The following is a 20,395-nucleotide window of genomic DNA, read 5'->3' on the forward strand; positions in this document are numbered from 1 at the left end:
TAAATAAGAGCATTAACTTCCTCGACTTCAGTATCTCCAGAGATCATAACGACCATCTGTCTTTTAATATATATAGAAAACCTACAAACATCTACAGATTCGATAATTCCGAAGAATTCTTTGAATCCAACGTCACACAAAGAAGCTGTCTTCAGATTCTACTTTAATCGGTTTAACACCATACCACTCAATGATTCAAACTACATTTCAGAACTTAAAACAATTCTTAGTATCGGAACAAATAATGGTTATAGTTTCTGGGACATGCAAAACATATACAACAGAGTTCACTCATCGTTAATTAACAGAATGGTATATCCCCGACACAACAATAGAGACAAGATAATCTCCCTTCCATTTGCGCCCTCCATACAGCATAAAATCACTAAACACCTCAAAAAGTTTAACGTATCTACGGCGTTCTCTTCCAATAAGAAATTAGGTCATATGCTAACTAATAACAAACACCGTTTTAAGTCCGAGTTAAGTGGAGTATACAGGATCGAATGCGAACGGTGAACTTGACGGGCTTCTTGAGGTTCCTGGAAATCTTCCTTAACCCTCTTCATCGGATCTAAAACAGACGGAAAATATATTAGTTAATATTCGCTAAATTAGCGATATCGAATGCGAAGATTGTGATCGGTTTTATATAGGACAGACAAGCAGGAACATCCAAACCAGGTTTAAGGAACATCTTAAATGTAATAACTCGGCAATATACCAACACCCAAAAGAAAATAATCATAAAACCAGTCTCAATTGTACAAAAATACTAAAGAATATTAAAAAATCCAAACTTTTCGATTTATACAAGGAACTTCATATCTACACTGGTAATTTAGAAAACAAACTTATTAACAACATAACGGATATCAACAATTTTAGATTTTTTATAAAATACATTTAATTTCTTCGCGCGCAAGTCTATTATTCACAACGATAGGTTTTTTATTCTTTGTTAAACACCTGTATAGCACGCGTCCCATTCTTGTTTTTCCTTATTTTTAAGACCAGTCGTTCTTTAACTGTTGTACTTTCGCGTTTATACTTTTAGATCAACTGACATTCTTTGAACATTTTGTTAGTATTGTTTTTCGTCCTTTTCAAGTAAGTTACATAAACTCTGTTCATTAAGTTAAGTTTTAAGTTTTTCAAATTCACTTGTAGTGGTTCGACCCTTTTGTTTTTCTGAAGGATTTTAACATGTTCTGTGAGTGACCTTTTCTAATTTACTTCAATGAAATGATTTATATACAGGATGTCTCACGTAACTGGTCGTTAGAACTTTTTAAGGTTCCACCATTCGTAGTGGTTTGAAATTTTGGTAGCATGGGTTGTTCATTCTAAACTTTCGATCTAAAATATTTTCAAGATGGCCACCCCTTCTGGTCTACCGGAAGTAGACCACAACTTCGTTATTTTAAATGGAATGCTATAGTTTTTATTACACCTTTCAATTATACGTAAAAAAATATGTTGACTTTGATAAAAGTTGTTGGTACCTAGCGTTTTTTGTTTTCGAGTTATTTTGATTTTATGTTTTTTTTTGACAAATTTCACCATGGTCTTTAAAAGCCCATATCTCAGCTAACGATCATTCAAAAAAGCTCTGCATTGGCACGACTACTCTACAGATGCTGCCAAATAGATTGTCATTTGTTGTATCAGAGAATCTTATACAGGCTGGTCAAAAATTGAATTATTGTTTCTCAATATTCAATTGCGAGAAAGTCGAAAATTTTAAATGGAACACTCCATATTTCTTTACCCTATCAGGAAAGGGAATTTAATTCTCTACAAATTATCTATAAACATTCCTATACCTATTTATTGTAGTTTCTCTGATATTGGAAAATTAATCAAAATCAGACATAAAATCCCAAAGCCCGTTTGTGTTTTTTTTTAGCAGGCCAAGACATTTTGACAGTTCATCGTTTAATTTATTTAAATTATTATTGGTATTATTTCTACAATTAACTATGGTTGAATAACATTTAGCTTGCTCGCTTTTATTTACCAAAAGTAACCAACAGAAAAACGAATAAATGAAACAATGAAAAACAACAATTTAATAACAGAAATTAGAATGAATAACATATAAAAAAACAAAAACTTAAAATTATAAAAAAATTAAAACTGTTCGATATGCTGATCATTCACCATTAAACATTTTTCAACTCTTCTTTCGACTTCTACGGTTGTGGCCCGTAGAAGTTGGTCGCCATCAATAGTACGTAGTGCACGCATCACTATATCACGCAACTCTTGTCGTGTGTTGATCGGTGAATTGTACACTTGATTTTTTAAGTGACCCCACAAATAAAAATCCAATGGTGTTAAATCTGGAGATCGTGGAGGCCATTGCCATGAATATAAAACAAATTTAAAATATCGGCGTTGGAATAATTTGCCATGATATACAATGACTTTCACTCGTGATCAAAAGTAAGTAACAACAACAATAACACAAATATGGACCAAAAACTGTCAAAATTCCATTGCCTTCTAATAAAAAAATCAAACGTTTTCCCGCATTCCGTGCATGCTTTGATTAATGTCCCAATATCAGGGAAACTACAATAAATAGGTATAGGAATGTTTATAGATAATTTGTAGAGAATTAAATTCCCTTTCTGATAGGGTAAAAAAATACGGGGTATTTCATTTAAAATTTTCGACTTTCTAGCCATTGAATATGGCTAGATACTCTGATACAAGAAATGACAATCTATTTGGCAACATCTGAAGAGTAATCGTGCCAATTTAGAGGTTTTTTTTAATAAACGTTAACTGAGATATAGGCTTTTAAAGAGCATGGTGAAATTTGCCAAAAAAAGCTTAAAATCAAAATAACTTCAAAACAAAAAATGGTAGGTACCAACAACTTTTATCAAAGTCAACATATTTTTTTATGTATAATTGAAAGGTGTAATAAAAACTATAGCTATCCATTTAAAATAACGAAGTTGTGGTCTACTTCCGGTAGACCGGAAGTGGTGGCTATCTTGAAAATATTTTAGATTGAAAGTTTAGAATGAACAACCCATGCTAACGAACCAGTTACGTGAGACAGCCTGTATATATATACGATTTCCCGATTACTCATATGTGTACCACATTGACGGTAACTATTCCGTTTTTTATATCAATTTTTTTTACCAACTGTTTAATTTTAATTTCAGTTGTACCTGAAGAAGGCTACTTGTTAGCCGAAACATGTTGTACTGAATATTTATGGAAAAATCCCTGAAACGGGTCTAAAGATCTAAATTTTTTGCAATTTCTTCGTGTAGGATTTTTTCTGAATCTAGTGCAGTCAATTTTAATATTAAAAAAAATTTCAAAAACAGATAAAAACTTCTAAAAACATCTTTTGGGGAATATTGTAGCTTGGTACAGATATGTGGATGATATTTTTTGCATTTGGAGAGGCGATATCAACATTCTTAACAACTTTCATGATTATATTAACAATTTACATGCTAAACTGAATTTTACTCTAGAAATTGAAAAACATAAAATGATTAACTTTTTAGATTTAACTTTAACTAGAAATCCTGTTGGTCTAATCGAGTATAATATCTTAAGGAAACCCTCCACTATATCAACTACCATTCCTTACGATTCATTACATCCACATCAACACAAATTTGCTAATTTTCGTTTCTTAATTAACAGAGCTTTTGATTATCCTTTATCTGAACGTAATAAAATTAAAGAAATTAACTTCATTTACAAACTGGCTCGCGACAATGGCTTCCCTATACACAAAATTAATCAACTGTTTAATAAAATTCGTATTCAAAAGAATTTATATACATTTTTAGTGTTTCACAATTTTATAACATTCAACGTTTCGCACTTTTGTAACTTTAACTAAGATTTTAATTTCCATCGTTCAATTTAATTTAACTTAACTTTTATAACAACTTAAATTTTAATTTTGCGATTCGACTTTAAAAAATATTTTTCTTTAACAACAAATGTCATCATTAAATAAATCTCTTCTCGCCTATTAGTTTCTCTGACAGTAAGTTGTTGTTCTATTTTAATATTAGTTTTTGTTTTAATTATTTTTTTAATTCTTCTTAGCTTTCGGCTGATGATGGAACGTTGATTCCGAAACCGGTTCCGATTTATATATTACAATAAAGCAAGTTAGAAGTTTTTATCTGTTTTTGAAAATTTTTTTATATTTTTCACTTGCAACATGGATAATTGGTTAAATTTTAATATTGGTTACATAAGAAAATTTAAATCTTCTCCTTCGAAACGACTTTTAACAATGTTTATTAAAAATTGATTTATAGAATTATGAGGGTTTACTCTATCATAATAATTATTTAAAAAATGTTCACATAATTCGATAAACATTGGAAGTACTCCTTTCAATTTTGGAAATATATTTACTACGGTTTGAGTTATGGAGGCTCTTGTCCTTATACAAGAGCGAATTGATTTGAATTTTGAGTTGCCATCAATTTTATTGTCCTGGAAATGTGATCCATGGACTAGGAATTGGCTGGAAGTCGGCCAATACAGTCTCCAATCTTGTTACAGCTTCATTCCGAGTCTCACGGTTCTTCTACTAATCTTATCATATTAGTTTCTTAAATGCTATCGGGATGCAGCTGCATAATTCCCGTTTCAGGGATTTCTCCATAAACCGTTTATAATGATTTTATCCGCTACTTACGGACACACTGTATGTGATTTCATATGTAATTACTTTCATTTGATTTTCTTTCCTTAATCAGCTTATTATGATTTTAATGGATATCTGATTTTTATTAATACACTCGCGGGGTATCTTAATTTATTTTTGTTGTTGATTATTAAAGGTCATTGAGCGTTCGTTGGTGAATTTATCGATATTTTTAAGATCTATTAATGTTAGGGGTGGGGATGCGGATATCGGTCGCCCGTACCGCGTTTCCTCTTCCCACCACTTCTTCTTTTGCTATCGAGCCTTAGTGTAGTACGCTTGTTTAATTTTTGGTAAAGTTTGGTCCGGCTTTCCTGGTTCCGCTTTAATCAACATGTGCAGTCGAATTAAATGAAAAAAGAAGGAACAGGATATCCAGATAAGGTTTGAATATTTTTGTATAGAATCATAATTATTAATAGTTTATTTTCTTGTTTTCGACCTGTTCGCTCGAGTTTTTTTATTATTTTATTTTTTTGACACTAAAGGATTGTCTCTTACAATATTGACTCAGCCGACTCAATTTTCGTATTATTTTTTTTCTTTTGAGGTTATAATTTTGTTTAAATTCTTTTTTTGAGGAGAATCTTTTTGTAGATTTGTTATACTGTAATACCCCGTAGTTACGCGATAGGTGGGATTGACAGTAGCCGCGTAAATCGAAAATCGTGTAAGTCGAAATTCGATGAATACATATTATAAAATCAAGGATTAATAAACATTAATTTTGTTAAAAAAATGTATGTACGGGTGGTTCAAATTCGATGTCCGAATGGGCTATCTCGGAAACTGTAAGAGTTAGAAAAAAGCAGCTAACATGTCTAGATCTGACATATTATGAGGGTTAAATAAATTCCAATTTCGAAAACCTAAAAGCGCTACCGTTAAAAAAACCGCGTAAGACGGGGTCGCGTAAGTCGAGGTTTTACTGTACTAATTTTTTTTGTTTGTTACTATAGACAGTCATTAATTTAACCAGTATAAGACCTTCTGCACACGGAGCTGCTCGTCGTAGACGAGTATTAGACGCAATTGTAGGAAGACGTACGCTTCACTGCATCTCACGTGTTTTTAAATAAAAATCTGCATATGGCGACGCAGCGTCGCGACTTCGTCTAAACATGCGACTCGCAGTGTTGCCAACATGAGGGATATATCCCGATTCGGGAGATTTTCCAGTATTCCTAGAAACAAACGGATATTCGTCTATTTTGAGAGATTTTTAATTTCTCAAAATTATTATATTATAAAATTTAAATATGTTTTTGTAATTTAACATTTGCTTTGCACTATCTTCTAATTATAAGACGATCAATATTTAGTAATAGCGCCATCTATCAGAGATTTGCCGAACGTAATAAATTTGTCCGAAACAATTCGGGTATTTACCGCATCGAGGTTACTTCATGTTATGTCATATTCAATAATTGATTACGAGAGTAAACTGCGTAGAATCGTAGACTGTGTAGAGTACCGAGTCGGATTGTGTGTACTGTTTAGAGTGTATTGTTTAAAAAAATGGAAGATTCTTCATCAGATACGGAACATTTAGAACCTGCTCAAAAAAAGTTCCACCAAGAAAAAGGAATCAAAGTTTTCCAGGAATGTTGGTTGCAGGATCCCCATTTTAAAAACTAGTTAAAAGCGGATAAGAAAAATAGAAATAAATGCAGGTAGTCGCACTTCCTTTAATCAATAAAATTAAATTAATTATAAAATAATTTATATTTCTGTGTGAACATTATTAAATTTTAGATGTTCCGTTTGTAATGTAGAATTGACATGCGGCAAGAGTGAGTTATTAAGGCATTCTAATAGACAAAAACTTCTGAAAATATGTCAGCGGTTAAAACGACAAAACCATTGGCTAATTATTTTGTTAGTAATGATAAAGATATACATGTTGATAATATTAAAAGAGCTGAAATTAAACTTTCTGTATTTTTCGCGGAGAACAATGTTGCTACCCAAGTTGTGGATCATTTAGTAGCTCTGTTAAAATGTATCAGGAAGTGCGAAACGATGCGCTGTTTTAGCGGAGTTGCAAGATTACTTTAACCAGAGCAAACAAACATTTTTTTAATTAGCAATTACACGTTGGTTGAGTCGGCACGACTGTGTAGTAAATAATTGGAATGTGTTAGAACATTTCTTTTTGCTAGCAATAACTGAGGATAAATTAAAAAGTGCAGAAACTATCCATAATGACATGAAAAATATGTATTTAAAAGGGTATTTATATTTCATGAAGTATGCTCCAAGTTTTTTAAATTCCCTAAATTCATTATTTCAATCAAATAGTTAGCATATTAGTTCATAAATTACAAGGGCACTGTAATACTTTATTTATACAACTATGCACTAATTATTTAAAACCACATGTCAAACTGAACATTTGCCATTAGATAAGATTAAATTAGGTGGTGAATGTGAAAGCTTTATAAAATCTTTACCGCTGGACGGTCAACAGGAGATTCGAAAAAATGTTTATAAATTTTCAAATCGTGTCGAGCGGTTAAGGTTTTTAAAAAGAGTTTATTTTATTTAAATTCAAATTAAATCAAAACAACTTTTAAACTTGAAACTTATTTGTTTTATTTTATTGGAAAATTAACATATGACCCGACGCGCACGGTACAGCGATTAAAAGTAGACTTAATTAATTGTAGTGGTGCATCTAATTATATAGAAGCTACTTATCTCTAACTCCTCTTTCTTATTTTATTGCAACCCTACAGGATTGGCGAATGTAACTCCTCCTTGCCTAGATTGAGGATCCTCCTGGATTCTCTTAACTTTAAAATTTTTGCTTTTAAAGAACTTTTTCATGAAATACACAATTAGTACGAAAACAATTATAACAATAATTATATAGAGTATATAACTATGGGTTTTGCCAAAATTTTTAATAGAATTCAATTTTTCTAAATTATTACTGTTAACAAATGTAAGATTCTCCAATTTTAATTTATTTTCATCAAATGTTATATTTAATACATTTTTATTTATAATTGGTATTGATATTGATGGCGTATCCATACTAACAGTATAAAAATTACGAATCATAATATCAGCTATCTTAAAAATACATTGATTTTTTCGATTAATTAAATATGTGCATTTTAATTTATGAATTTTTATCATTTTATTACAAATTTCTGACATTTCTGTTTCTTTAATTAATACAATTACCGTACCAAATTCATATTCAATTATTTCAAAATCTACTATCATTAAATTTATTAATTTACAATTTTCATTTACAATATTTCTGACTACTAACTGATATTCGCAACTTTGCAAATTTTTACTTTCAATCTGTTGTTTACACAAATACTGTTCTTCAAATAATTTTTCACAAATAGTATTACCAGTAATGTATTTATTTTCGTTTGATGCTATAAACTTAAATTGATTTTCAATTTGAATTAAGGTATCATTGACAATAGTTGGCAATGGATGAATTTCGTAATACTGAAATATTTCATTACTTATCAAAGGTATCTGTAAAATGATCGTGTATTTATCGTTCAATATCGTTCAATTATATCAACTTGTTCTAGTAATAAATCGAAAGAAAATTTGTGGTTATCATCCAAGTGTATTAATTTAATTTCTTCTATCAATTTTGAAGGAGTTATTAAGAGAGGGTGTACAATTCTCCTTTTCGCATAATTTAATACGTCTAAGTTCGTTCAAATTTCTTGCTGTCATTTCGTAGCATTCAATAATTTCATTTACATTTTTATCGAGCCATAATAACCCTAATTTATCGTCTAATCTTTTGATTTTATTTATAATCAGATCGAAATTATTTTGAACTTGAATATTAGTTTTATTTACCAATTTTGCCAAATAATGTAAACTATGATCAAGTTTTTCTTGATTTTTATCTAATTTTGTTATCAAATTGTCATACCTTTCTGCATCTGAATCATCAAGATTGCCTGTAATGGCTTTTATTAATTTCCCTGCTATATTTATTAGTGCTCTTTTATTTCTTTCTTTTAAACTCAAAATTTCCAATTTATCGCGTATTTCATTATGTAATTTAAAAATTAATTCTGCACTTTGGTTGCTAAATCTTACGTCTGAATTAATGAAATTAAAATTAGTGTTTATAGTATTAATAACTTTTCTTAAATCTATTTCTAATACTAATTCCGCGTTTGAATGACTGTTATATGCGATTATTAACTGATGTATAATCGCTCCATTAGAATCTTTCAACCCCATCTGTTGAACAGGGGTTGAACCGGTCGGTTGAACAGGGCTGTTGAACCGGTCGGTTGAACAGGGCTGTTGAACAGGGGTTGAACCGGTCGACCGGTTGAACAGGGGTTGAACCGGTCGGTTGAACAGGGCTGTTGAACAGGGGTTGAACCGGTCGGTTGAACAGGGGTTGAACCGGTTGAACAGGGGTTGAACCGGTTGAACAGGGGTTGAACCGGTCGGTTGAACAGGGGTTGAACAGGGCTGTTGAACAGGGGTTAAACCGGTCGGTTGAACAGGGGTTGAACTCAATATCGTGAAATAATATTAATAATAATAATAATACTTACCTTAAAATAGGTTCTCTATTACTGATTGAGGGTAGGAGGAGGAGGAAGAGAAAATCACAAAAAATTAAAGTTAATACATATATTAAAAATTTAAATTAAACATACTCAAAAAATGATACTATTTTCTACTTAACCTACTTAAATATATTTAAACCATTACGTTTCCGCAATTTTCATCTTACCTAAAAGCGCTTTATTTTGCAAGGGGATGTCAAACCGATTATCGAGACTGTAGTTAGATGTATCAAATTTATCTAAATTTAATTTAATATCGTTATACACATCGTCAGACTTAATTAGTACGGTGAAACTGTCGGTATCCATGTAACACAACTGAACGTCCTCGCCGTATTTAGGTTTTAAAAAATCATAATAAAAATCATACATTAATAATTTTGACAGTTCTAAAACTGTAAAACCAACGTATAGAGGCTTATCGTAGGATACATGAAGACGCTCCATTTGAATTGCCGAAAACGTTTCTGTGAATACTTTAACATTTTTAAAATTTAATTTAGCGATTAAACTCCGAGCTCCAAGTCTAGGTCTACCTGCGGTTTTGCCAGACCTGATATCATCCCAACTGGTTACTAAGCGGATGTCAACTCGCTTATCAACATTTTCCATGGTTTTACCGAAAACTGCGTTGTTCATTAATTTAAAAAAATCCTTTTCAAAATCATTTTTACCCGATTGGCGTAACTCTGTATTTTTACCGATATATGACTTTTCCCCTTAATTTGGAAGGGGATTGTTTAAACGATAAAACTCTGTTAACGTTACTTATAATTAATCCGTGCGCAACGGCTTGTTTTAAATTTCTGTAATGAATTACATAATTTGTCTTATCAAATAAATTTGGAATTAATCGTTTATCGCTCTCGCATTTACAGTTAGGGGGGATTAAATTCTCGGCTAAGAAAGGTAGATCATTATGTAGGTTGTGCAAGTGTTCGGGATACGCAATATCCACGTCTAAAATATATCCGAAATCGGAATCATCGGGTATATTATTAAAATCTAAATTTTGAATTTCGTTTTCAGTCAACCATTTAAAGTCGGAAACGGGTAAATATTGAGACATTGCCCACCCATACAAATTGTTAGCGTCTCAATACATTAGAAATTTAGAGGGCGAATTAGCATCATAATTTTCCATGTATTTATTATTTGCTTTAGCATGACGTAGGGAGCATTGGGAAATGCCCCCACGGATACCTTTTTTAATGAAATGAACTTGATCAATATCCGTCAACAATTCCAATTTAATTTTAGTGAATTTCAACATGGCATCCCAAGATAGCCCCGGTGCCGTATAATAATGCGCAGGATCTAAACCGTACGTTTTAAAACAAACTTGCCTGAATTTTTCAAATACATCAGCTAATAAAAGAACATCAGTCTTTAAGTACAAGTCGGAATATTGTTTCAAATTTTGACAATTAAATTTTTCCCACACACATTGAGCGTGCAAATATTGGTCATCGCTTATATCTTCTAAATTTAATTTGTTGTAAAACATGCTCTTAGGTGGTAGTGATGTATCATTTAGTTTATCGAAAGAGGTTATATAATTATAGGGAAATATACCCTTTTTCGTTAACAATTTAAAATGTTCCGGGTGTGGAAAGAATTTACGTATATTGTTAAAGTCATATATTTCGAGGTTGCCGGCTAAAGAATCTAATGAAGATGCCATAAATCTAAATGAATCCACAAATCTTAATTTAAAAAAGATATTTTAAAGACTATCACGAAGCGATCACGTGATCCGATAGGCGCGGCTGACAATATCATGAGGTGATCACGGGATCAAATAGAAGCTGTTGTAGCGGAGTTTATAATTTCCAAGTATTCCATCACATAAAAATTAATTTCCGATAAATTATTTAAACAGAATTCATCATCATCATCATCTTCGTCGTCAACTAGCTGTAGGGATTTAATGTATTCCCAAAAATTTAATCCATCCAAAAGGTTCATTTTATAGGTAATTAGCTTCTCCATTGCCAAAATCTTATCGACATCCGTTGAATGAAGTAAAATCGGTATGAATACGCCACTTTCAGAATCCTCAATCACATACGTTAGATACAGGTAATCTTCATCGTCAAATTCAACCTTTAGATTACCCTCGGCCAATGGTAGTGTCTGTGAGGAAACCTTTACATTGAAACGTATCAGTTTAAGGGTAGAAATTAGGTGCTCCCAATCTTGACGTAAAAATGTAATTTGATGTGACTGAGATTCCAAACCTTTACATGTTCTTACTACGAACTTTACACAGGTTGTACCCTCTCTAGCGACGCTAATCCCAACTTTAATGTTGAAAGATTCGCTTGAAAATTGCGTTTCGCCGATAAATTTAGTCTCCTTTTTTATTAGTTTAAGATACCGTTTCCACTGCGTACCGACTGAATTCCAATAATCCAAGTCCGTCTCTTCGCAGACGTCGCTCACTCCTTCGATGTCCATTTCCAATGTAGAACTGAATTTAAATGTATGCAGCGAGTACGTATAATTAATTACCCCCTCCCCATCTCAATAATTTACGGGAATTGAGGGATTGGTCGAAATTATTGCGGAGAGGAGGGATTTCTACTGGCGTATATATACTAGCGTATATATTAAAATAACTCTCGCAATGTACATGTTTGCGTGATGGAGGTTAGACAGTGAATGCGTGAAGGATGTATAAGGATTCAAAAATAAATACAATAAATAAAAGTTAATATATGTATTATAAAAATTTAACAAATTCTTATATAACACGTCTATGTAAATTACATAAAAAATTCTTTAAAATTATGGCGTTATTTTGCGAGCAAACTGCGGGAGCATCGTTGTGGAACCAGCATGGATTGGAAGTTGCCGTCAATTTAGTATCTTCTTCAACCTCCTTCTCGGAAAACTCCGAGGCAATATCCCTGACCGTTAAATTCCGATGACATCGGAACCGACAATAGGGTCTGCTTTCCAAAAACTCCCTCTTCTGGCTGCCCTTCACATACACCTCATCATAGAACGACAGTATATCATCCAGTAAATTTAACCTCATCGACAGATCCATCCATCCTCCAATGTACGATAGTTTATGGTGATTTCGCTCTAAATACCTGGCGGAACGTTGATCTTGAACCGATAAGCATCGAAAGGGTCTGTCGGCCTTGAAGTGGAGATGTACGGCGATGATCAGGTCCAGAAGCGTGAATTCTTTAACTATGAATTCAGAGTCAATATAAAACCCCTGAATATCAACTACCGCTCTACGTGACTCCATAACTCAGACTATGACGTGCGATCGAAATTGATTCAATTAATAACGATTGAGACCTCCCCACTCAACGGTTTATGGGTATACATAGATTCCTGTATTAGGATACAGTATGACTTCGTGACCGACGGTCGCGTACCTCGAAATCTTCAAACCGACCAGGGCAAAGAATTCTACAACAGCCACTTTAAGCGGTTAATGTCGGATTTTAAAATTAATCATTTTTCAACGTATAGCGTTATGAGAGCGTCGATGGCTGAACGTGTAATTCGAACCGTTAAACAGAGGATATACAAGTTCTTCAGTCTATATGGAAATCATAAATGGGTTGGGTTGGGTTGGGTTGGGTGCACCTATTAAAAGATATAACATCTCGATATAACAGTACGAAACATTCGACTACGAAAATGAAGCCATCGGAAATAAATTCGAAATCCGTAGAGAAAACACTTCTCGATACGGTGTACAATCATATTAAAATTGCTGGCAGAGGAAAGTTTAGAGTTGGAGATACCGTTCGTATCAGTAAATATAAACATGTGTTTGATAAAGGATATCTACCCAACTGGACCGCTGAATTGTTTAAAATCGTTAAAGTGAAAATAACAGATCCAATTTCATATTTATTGGAGGACGTGCGTGGCCAGCCGATTAAAGGTGCTTTTTACGAATTCGAACTTCAAAGGACCGCTCTACCCAACGTTTACCTCGTTGAAAAGGTGTTGAAAAGGAAGAAGGATAAGTTGTACGTAAAATGGTTGGGATTCGATTCATCGCATAATTCTTGGATATCAAATAAAGATATATCATAAAATTTCTCTATATCGTTGTGAATTATTTTTTAAATAAAATTTAATTTTTAAACATCTATTTTATGGAATTTTACTCGAGTTTCCTTTTCCTTAAGTAACCACATTTGATAAGGGTTTGCTGCATAAGAACGTTGCAGCCAAGTTCTTTCCTTAGGAAAACAAACACTTGATAAGGGTATACTGTAAAGGGTATAAAGCCCTATGCAATACCGTTTTACCGCATTTTCTCTTATACAATGTATAATAAAAGAGGTGAGCTCTAAATTGTTAAAGTTTAGTTTAAGTTTTGAGTTTAAAATTCATATTTTTTTTTTTTTCAGTCAAAATAATAATAAAGGAGTTAGCGGGGAGGCTTCTACTTCCCCATTTAAAAGTAAGTCTCCCTTCGGGGTTTAATTTCATTGATTTAATTCATTTCTATCTTTAATTTTAGAAGGTGCCAAAAACGATTTTCGCGTCGAGGCTGCTACCTCGATACAAGTGTCCGAGGGGTTATACGTCCCTCGGACCAGGATTATTTTATAAAGATAGGGAGACGTATGTCTCCATATTATATAAATTAGAAAGTGTGTTTAATCTTTTTACATTGTTATTATATTTATATTAATTTTCATTTTTTAATTTATCTAGATTAAAATGCCCTGACCTGAATTTAATTTGTTTTATTTATCAAATTTCCATACCCTACATATAACATTATTTAAAAATAGTAGTTTCGGTTTACACTAAATCTACAAACATGTTCTTAATGATACTTTTGTATACTATTATAATATCCTTATTTGAAATGGTTTAATAACGAGCTACTTCTACTATTAAGAATTTGTAACCATGCATTTATCAGCTAAAAATCGATGAATCACTTCAGAACATTCTACTCTTAAATTTAATTTAAAATTTGGGCGCTTCAAGCAGAACTCGCACCACATTTCCTCGCTTTCCACTAACTCTATTAATTCATTCTTAAAGATACTTTTATGTTCCGTTCTAATGTTCCCTCGATTTTTTTGGTGATTGTATCGAAATCCGTCTTTAGTTTCTAAAACATCCATTTCTATTAGAAGCAAATGCGTTTCAATTTCTCTTTTATTAATATAGATGTTTAAAATTCTTTTGTTTTCTTTCACTTCTTCTTGTACTTCAGTTGGTTTCTCATGTAGATAGATAAAAAGTTGATTATTTTTATTGTCTATTGGTTCTTCAGTAATTGGAATTGTGTTAATTATTTCGGAATTTTGATTGCTATTTAAACTTTCATTATCATCATCTAAGTTTATTGATCCGTTGTTTGCCAAAATACTTTCATTATCAATGTGATTTATTTGGATTCTACTTAGTGCATCTGCATTAACGTTCATTTTACCTTTTTTTGTATACGACTTTGTAGTTAAATTCCTGGAGATAAATCTTCCAACGTTGTAACTTGAGGTTATTGTCTTTTAAATTATGTATCCACAATAGAGGTCGGTGGTCGGTTACAAGAGTGAATTCTGTTCCATAGATATACGGACGGAACTGCTTACAAGCATAAACGACTGACAATAGTTCTTTCTCTTCAGTAGAATATTTTAATTCTGTTTTAGATAGGGTTCTACTTGCGTAAGCTATTGGTTTGTCTTTGCCAATTGTTCCTTGACTCAGCACGGCTCCAATTGCGACGTTGCTTGCATCTGTGGTGATTATGAATGGTCTTGTAAAATCAGGATATTGTAAAATGGGATCGTTGCACAATAAATTTTTACACATTTCGAAACAATTTTTATATTCGGATGTGAATTCAATTTCTTTATCCTTGGCCAAATATTGTGTTATTGGTTTTAATAATTTCGCATAGTTTTTAATGAATTTTCGATAATATCCCAATAACCCAGTGAATGATTTTATTTCACGTTTAGTTCTTGGTAAGGGAAATTTTTGTATTGCTTCGATTTTCGAAGGATCAGGTTTTATTCCTTTTTCGGTTATTAAGTGTCCCAAATACTTGATCTCCTTTTTTAAGAAATCACACTTGTCTAAAGATACCTTAACTCCATTCTGCTTTAGTCTTTCAAATACCTTTTGCAACCGTACTTTGTGTTCTTGCAATGAGGTACTGAATATAATAATATCGTCAAGATACACGTGACATATATCCTCGGTGAGTCCTCGTAACATACTGTTCATCGTCCTTTGGAAGGTTGAGGGTGCGTTACTTAACCCAAATGGCATTCTCTCGAGCTCGTATTGACCTAGATTTGTAATAAACGCAGTTTTATATTTATCTGATTCTTTTAGTTCAATTTGATGATAGCCACTTGGTAAATCTAAACAGGAAAAATAGTTTGCTCTTCCCAATTTATCTAATATCTCGTTAATATTAGGCAAGGGATACCGATCTTTTATTGTTTTATCATTGAGACGTCGATAATCGATTACCATCCTCCATTTAGGAATTCCGGATGCGTCTAATTTCTTTGGTACCAACGCTATTGGACTTGCCCATGGGGAACAACTATCTCTGATGATCCCTTGTGATTTTAAATTTTCAATTTGCCTTTTTGTTTCTTTTTGTTGAACATATGGTTGTCGATATGGCTTCTGGTAAACAGGTACTTCATCTGATAAATTTATTTCGTGTTTTATTTCCGAATGAAATGTTAAAGGAATTCTTTCATCATGTATAATTTCTGGATATTGATGTAACAAGTTCTTTATCACCGATTTTTCTTCGTTGTTTAGATGATCTAAACGTAACTTTTTACTAATGTTTTCTCTTTGAATTTTAATTACTTGTTGTTTTGTAAGTGTTTTGTTTGTTTCATATTGTTTTACGTCAAGTTCTTCAAGTTCGACAGGATTACAATTTAGTTGTACAGGATATTCGTTAAAGTTTGTTATTTCTACTAAACATTCGTAGTTATTAACACTTACTAATGCATTAGGTATTTCTACGTTCTTTATTATTTCGCAATGATTTATTAAAAATTGTCCTTCCTCGTTAGTTGCAGGTATTTTAACAATTTGTCGTGTTCGTTGGGGTAGATTAATTACAGTTTTATTAAAATAAAATGGTATACTCGCATTTTTAGTTTGTAACGTTTTTGATTGATAATCTAATTTAGCTCTCATCATTTCTAAATTATCGCTACCTAGGATTCCATCGAATTTTTCAGAAAAATCTATTATATTGAAACAATAATTGTTTTCGTAATCATTAAAAGTTTTAAAGCTGGGTAAATTCAATTTATAATAGTGTTTTGTTAATTCATGCATAGTTTTTACTACATATGGTTCATAATAATGATACTCTTGAAAATAACTTTTTGCTAATTTTGAAGATATAGCCGAATGTGTTGCACCAGTATCGATTAAAATTTTGACATTATCTAACTCTGGTAACATGATATAAGGTAATTTTTGAAGAGTTTTGAAAATTTACTTCAACTACGGATTCTGATGTGGTGAGGCTGTTATAGGAAAATTTATAGGATCGAATGCGAAGATTGTGATCGGTTTTATATAGGACAGACAGGCAGGAACATCCAAACCAGGTTTAAGGAACATCTTAAATGTAATAACTCCGCAATATACCAACACCTAAAAGAAAATAATCATAAAACCAGTCTCAATTGTACAAAAATACTAAAGAATATTAAAAAATCCAAACTTTTAGATTTATACGAGGAACTTCTACACTGGTAATTTAAAAAACAAACTTATTAACAACATAACGGATATCAACAATTTTAGATTCTTTATAAAATACATTTAATTTCTTCGCGCGCAAGTCTATTATTCACAACGATAGGTTTTTTATTCTTTGTTAAAAACCTGTATAGCACGAATTATAAACAATAAGATTCGGATACCGTTTTTAAAAAGTTTTATTTCTTGTTGTTTTAACTACAATAGTTTCGTACAGACTAAATTAAAAAATGAATAAACGTAAATTGAAACAAATAAAGAAAAATTTAACTAAGCATATAAAAATAATAGTAATCTTAATTCTAGGAATCGTCGGGTGTCTGTCATTCCGGGAACAATATACCGATTGGTAACTTTAATTTTAGGAGATACACCCAACACGGACGTACGTATAAGTATACTTGAATCGCAAGAGTAGTGGATCGGAGAGCAGTCAGTCGTTTGACATCGTTCAATGATAAGAAATATTATAAAAATAATAACTAATATAATAAATGAAATTCAAATAAGACAAAGCAAATTCTTAATTCTAAAAATAAAAACAATTCGTAAGTAACTGAAATAAACTTTGCAAAACAACAAATAAAACAAAAAACTATAAAAATAAAATATTTTTTATATTAGGTGTTCAAATAAACCACCATTCTGTGCTAAACAATAGCCCAATCTATCGTAAAAACACTAAGCCAGCCCAAACATTTCATTTTTGGGGATATTGTGTACGAGCCGCATAAACTTTGTGTTCATTGTCACGACTCCAATATCGAGCAACGCTGGGATTATGCCGACCATGCAAAGGAAATGTAGATTCATCGGTAAATAAAATGTTTTTTATAAAATCAACATTTCCGTTGGCCATTTCCATCATAGTAAAGCAAAATTCCGCCCTTGTAATTCCTGACTTTTTTGTACCTTGTACGACCTGTACTCGTGTTTCTTTAATGTTTTTAGGACGGCAACATGGCTGATAGCAAACGTCTCCGCAACTTGTCTGCTTGACTGATTTTTATTGCGTTCAACATCAGCACATATCATCGTATCACGTAACTCATCTCTTTTACCCCTTCGTAATTTGTGTTTCTGTGGAGACACACATCCATGTCGCTCAAAGTTTTTAATAATATTTGAAATTGTTCCGCGACTAGGAATTGATCTGTTTTCATAGGCCACAGGAAACAAATTAATTATTTGGGCTACAGAATTGCCACCATAAAACCATTTTATAATCTGTACCTTTTCCGCTACAGTAAACATCTTAGTTTTACTTTGCTAGGGTTAACTGCAAAGCGATGCGACCAACTTCGCCTCTCAACAATCTATGAACGATTCAATTTGTGCATTACCCCTACGCTTGTTTATCCCCCACTTAACGACACCGAATATACACACACACGTATACTTATACGTACGTCCGTGTTGGGTGTATCTCCTAAAATTAAAGTTACCAATCGGTATAACTCACGCATCCCATTCTTGTTTTTTCTTATTTTTAAGACCAGTCGTTCTTTAACTGTTGTACTTTCGCGTTTATACTTTTAGATCAACTGACATTCTTTGAACATTTTGTTAGTATTGTTTTTCGTCCTTTTCAAGTAAGTTACATAAACTCTGTTCATTAAGTTATGTTTTATGTTTTTCAAATTCCCTTGTAGTGGTTCGACCCTTTTGTTTTTCTTAAGGATTTTTACATGTTCTTTGAGTGACCTTTTCTAATTTACTTCAATGAAATGATTTATATATATATGTATACGATTTCCCGATTACTCATATGTGTACCACATTGACGGTAACTATTCCGTTCTTTGTATCAATTTGTTTTACCAACTATTTAATTTTAACTTTAGTTGTACCTGAAGAAGGCTACTTGTTAGCCGAAACATGTTGTACTGAAAAAGATAAATAAAGAAATCGCATCGTTTAGTTTAGAAACATTTTCTTACTCTTTCATTTAGAATTGTTTGATATTGAGTACAGCAAATAATTTCTGTTAACTTTTTCTCCATTTACGATCCAAAGCATCTTTTGGAAAATTACTAATCTATCTCTTGTTTTAATAGATAGAATTTTTGGCCAAGAACCTGGATCGTTTGCATCAAAACTTAAAGTAGACATTGATAGCATGGATACATTAGAACAGGAAGCTACATTTCTTTCATCTTCAACTGTGTTTGTTCCAGCTTCTGTTTCTTGCGTATCTACTTTTCCTATTTGTTCGGATTGCTCTGATGTTAGTGTAGCATCAGTTTGAGTTGAAACTTTTTGTTCTTTTTTTTTGTGAATGTGTTGATTCTGTAAAAAATTTATTTAACGAACCAGCCAACGCTTGATCAATTTCTAATTGTCTGGCTTTTCTTTTTTAGTACTGAGCCCCCGACAAAGTTGTTGGCTTGTTCTTTTCCGACATCTACAAAGCCGCAACATGTTATTTAATGGTCGTTAAAACTCGGAACAACTGCATTTACTTGATTCTATTTGACGTTTCAAACACGGTTGGAGACAGAGTCGTAGTACAGTCACGACAAGGATTCGCGAATTTAATGATGCAAATTACTCGATATGATTTAAAAAAGAATAAGAAATAGGCAAATAGCTTACGTTCTATGCTTGATCATTAAACTTTTCATATACAAAAATGTTTCACAAAACTGTTTCTTTTATTTAGGTTTTATCTTGTTTACATACATGCATACAATGTGTCAATGTGTGATAAAATCATTTTAAATGGTTTATGGAAAAATCCCTGAAACGGGTCTAAAGATCTAAATTTTTTGCAATTTCTTCGTGTAGGAAGAATCCAAGTGCATTCTGAATCTAGTGCAGTCAATTTTAATATTGGTTGCATAAGAAAATTTAAATCTTCTCCTTCGAAACGACTTTTAATAATGTTTATTAAAAATTGATTTATAGAATTATGAGGGTTTACTCTATTATAATAATTATTTAAAAAATGTTTACATAATTCGATAAACATTGGAATCAATGAATTTGACGTCGACCTCAACACACCTCTCGGAAGTTCAAAAACATCGCACCACAAAAACACCACCACACGACGAACTACTAACAACAATCCAAAATCTGACGTTAACGTGTCAAGCACTAGTGACTACCATTACACAACAACAACAACAACAGGACAAAAAATTTGGAAAATCAAATAAATTCTTTGACTACCCAATTTCAAAACATACCAACAAATACGTCGAAGAATTGTAATTGTAATTGTTTTCACAATTCTCGAGATAGACATCGTTCTTCGTCACGTCACTCGCGGAATAGATCTAATTCTACGAGTTATTCGACTATTTGTTGGTATCACCGTAAATTTGGAGACAACGCGGTTAAATGTGGAGGA

The 20,395-nt window shown here is 32.2% G+C and overlaps 2 long non-coding RNA genes across 4 annotated transcripts in view; both read left to right on the forward strand.

Moving 5' to 3' along the window:
* Positions 1-20,395, forward strand: part of LOC139430540 (uncharacterized) — a 65,050-nt gene that overhangs the window by 22,649 nt on the left and 22,006 nt on the right. The window lies entirely within an intron of this gene.
* On the forward strand, positions 4,967-14,007 carry LOC139430590 (uncharacterized). Of its 2 annotated transcripts, XR_011640987.1 has the most exons (3): positions 4,967-5,092; positions 13,677-13,729; positions 13,790-14,007. It is a non-coding gene; the product is annotated as an uncharacterized lncRNA (long non-coding RNA). The 2 variants fall into 2 exon arrangements; XR_011640986.1 differs by having other exon boundaries at positions 13,677-14,007.

Source organism: Onthophagus taurus, chromosome 7 (assembly GCF_036711975.1).
Source record: "Onthophagus taurus isolate NC chromosome 7, IU_Otau_3.0, whole genome shotgun sequence".
Lineage (NCBI taxonomy): Eukaryota > Metazoa > Arthropoda > Insecta > Coleoptera > Scarabaeidae > Onthophagus > Onthophagus taurus.